At 36.5% G+C, this 3715-nt stretch overlaps 1 pseudogene; it reads right to left on the reverse strand.

Moving 5' to 3' along the window:
• Positions 1-446: 446 nt before the first annotated feature.
• Positions 447-1585, reverse strand: LOC121979660 (annotated as a pseudogene).
• Positions 1586-3715: the final 2130 nt, after the last annotated feature.

A 3715-nucleotide genomic window follows, 5' to 3' on the forward strand; every position in this document is an offset into this window, starting at 1 on the left:
TGAGCAAATATTTGCTCGTGCATCTCTTTTTATTGTTCTACTCATTTTCACATTCTTGAATCTTGACTTTATATTACACGTTTATAAGTTTTATCAGTTGCCTAACTCTTATGAATTGCCATTTTATTAGTGTTCTTTTTCTCCAAACAATGATGTCTTTTTGGAAGTAATGGTATTATTGTGCATCAGTATTATCTTAGATTAGAGAAAACAATTTTTTGATGTCACCCGTCAGAACAAAAACAAAGATTTCAGTGTATTGGTTGCTTTACTCACCAGCCTATTAGAAAATCGAGTGCTCTATTAACTGTTGCTATATCATCTAGTAATCTTGTAGCTGGCTCAAACCAGATCCCTAGTAAGGTAATTCCAATATATCCCCCTTGATTTGACTTTTGCACAAGAACAACACTCTATTTTAGATAACACCCTGAATAACATTTAGATCATTCAATTAAAAGAGAAACTGATGCTGAAACCTGATATTTCTTTCTGTATAGGGAGACTGCTGATGCATGGGAAAGCAAAAGGTTATGACCAGCTACATATGGTTCAACAGATGAATTCCCATTGCTGCAATTGAGGCCAAGGAGGAAGAGCAGTGATTTGGTGGAAATATTCCCAGATCATGGCCAAGGATGGGTTCAATGTTTGGCTCATTGACAGTGATCCAGTATTTCAGTCTATCCCCAAACTCTCTAAAGCACACATCAGCATAAGCAGTGAAGTCCTCTCTGCATCACAATGGACACTATCTTAGACATTATTCGAGGAGATGCAAATGAAAGGGCTGTAGTAGAAATGTACACAATCTTTGGGCTCAAGAGTCCAGAATATTCATCTTCCAAAGATTGGGGGAGATCAAAGTGAAGAAGAGTGACATGAGGTTCAATTCCTGCCGGCCAAATACAGTTTGGTAAAATTGTGACTGAAAATTGTTAAGGTATGACCACTATTCTAATTGTACCATATTTCTTGAGTTCATTGATCAAGTTATTATAATACTGCACCCCTTGTGGATTAACTGGCCCTCTACCATCTGCAACATGGCACCAATTAGAATCATGTAATGCTTAAACTATTTGGTCAGGAAAATAAATTATTGCAAGGTGAATGCCGACTAGGAATGACTCTACTCCAGGAGATAGAGAATCTGTAGGCATCCAGGCCCATGTCATGCATCAACTTCACATCTTCCTACCAACAAGAAAATCCAAAATTTTATATGCCTACAATTCACAGGATTACATAATTGCCTAAAAAACTCACGATCGACCTTGTACTTGTGATACTGATCAGCTGCTATGTCTCCAGTTCTTTTGTCCTCTGTTCTCCCTGAGATTCTGAAGACATTTTAGAGTTTGCAGTCACTAAATTAGTGCTTTTTTCTTGTTAAACGAAATTTAACCTTCGTGTGCAAAGGTGTCCCAGATGCAGGGAGTTCTTCCTCCCTCTGCAGCAGCCCCTTCCACCTTCATGAGATTGAAACCCAAAAGATTACACCATGCAAACTCAAGAAATTAGTTGAACTCTCAAGTTGAGGCAAATTAAGAACTAATGAGACTGCACCATGTAAACCTGTTCCTTTGGCATTATGTTTTATATTACCTCTTCAAATGTACTCTTCAAGCTAATGTTTTGGGACACTAGAGAAGATATTAATGTTTGAACCCTTTAATACATGCTTAGTGAAGCATACATGCAGTTCGAATTTTGCTTCTACATCTTTGTTTTAAACTGCATTCCCTACATCTTTGTTTTAAACTACATTCCCTATATATCTTCTAGAGCCTTGAAACATCTTTATTTCTTATGTCTTTTTTGCATGCCTGCATGTCTATAATTATGATAAAGGCCTTTCCTTAGTGTATGTGTATTTTCTACTGTTTGTTGCTGCAGGATGGAGTAACTTCTCTAGGAGTCCTTTTGAGGATGTGTGTTCGACAAATATACAGAGGTTCAGATCTAGCAGAATCATAAACCAAAGCTCTCTTGCTCAACTTTTGTTGTCCTTTTTCGACAAGGTGCGATCTTTTAGATTCATGGCTAGTTACCTAATTGTACAACATTTAGCGTTTTAGACTGAGTAAGTCTCAATTTTCATGAATAGGTTGGGTGGAGCTAATTAGAGTTTTCTAATTAGATTAAGATTAGGTTTTGTTAGGTCTCTAAATCATTTTATGCATTTTTTAACTTACTTTTAGACAGCGAGTTAGTTCTTTTGATGGAATTATACATCTATGATGCTTAATTTGGGATTGTAGCATACTTTTTGACCAAAGAAGTCTAGATCAATGATAGATTGTTCTTCAATCTACTGCTCTTTTTAGCATCTTTATCCTGCTATAATGTTATTCTTTAAGATTATGTTGCATTGATTTTTGTTACTCTTTCTGGATTCATTTTTATTTAAGGCATTCTTTCCTTTAATGGTCCCTTTTAGAATTTAATGTATGACTTACTCCTTAGCATCATATGGAGTGTGTGGGAACGTTTGCATTAGATTGTACCTTTTAGAATTAATGCTGCTTGATTACTGGGAAAAATAATGTTTGCATGATTTATAATAGAAGCTTTGTATGCAGTGACATAGAATGAAAATTCTGCTTAATAAGAAATTTAAGAGCCACCATATTGTTTCAAGAGGTTACCATTTATGTTACATAGATAACGCTTTTTGCACTTCTATTAGATGACTATATCAAATGGTTTTTATGGTTATGTAACATTTATGCAGTGCAATTAGAATCACACGTACAGTTTAGTTGCTAATTTGTAATATATATCTTTATTCGAATAGGTGTCCTCAAGAGTATTGGGAAGAATGCCGACAAGCTAAAAAAATGAAGAGACTTTAACAAATTAAGGAGCACTAGGAGTTGCAATCCCTCCTCTTCACCGACATCTAAGTAGAAAATCTTGTGTTATATTGTTCTACCTTTGTTTTAATAGTGTTATCATTTTGTTGATTGCTTATGAAATTTTGTTGGTTGCTTATGAAATTTCTTCAGAATGTTATAGATATTATTTTTGAATGTTAGAAAATTGTATATTAAATTTTATTTTGAAATTTAGTATTTTGAATGATTTATAATATTGGAAAATTGTGTATTAATTTTTTTAATTTTTTTTCTAAAAAAGACAACGTTTTTTCACCATTGTCGTAGATAGTTTAAAACTGTTATTGAAGACCCTGTTATTAAAGGTAGACGCTCAAAGACAACGGTGAAAAACTGTTGTCTTTGAAGGAAAAGACAACAGTTTTTCACAGTTGTAAAAATGTTGTCTTTGCCTTCAAAGACAACGGTTAAAAACTATTGTCTTTGGGCACCCCTTTTAACAACACGGCCTTTAACAACAGTTCAAAATGGGCTACGACAACGGTGAAAAACCGTTGTTGTTAGGCTTTTTTTCTTGTAGTGTTTGTCTCCAGACTAACGTTTGTCTTGCAGGACGGATTCTGCGGGAAAACAGGGTCCGGGCGCTCGGAGGTCCGGGCGCCCGGGAGGCAAATTTCATCCAAACTCGCGCGTCGCCACGTGGAGCTTGCTGGTTGGACCTGCCACGTCCCACCAGGGCGCCCGGAAGGGATCCGGGGCGCCCCGAGCCTCATATAAAAGGAGGGTCAGAGGGGAGCTTCAAAACAACAACTGAAAGAAAGCCTTCTACTGCTTGCTCTGCGCTCCTACGACGCTAACAAAGCTCCGACAACACG

The sequence above is a fragment of the Zingiber officinale genome, chromosome 5A (genome assembly GCF_018446385.1).
Source record: "Zingiber officinale cultivar Zhangliang chromosome 5A, Zo_v1.1, whole genome shotgun sequence".
Lineage (NCBI taxonomy): Eukaryota > Viridiplantae > Streptophyta > Magnoliopsida > Zingiberales > Zingiberaceae > Zingiber > Zingiber officinale.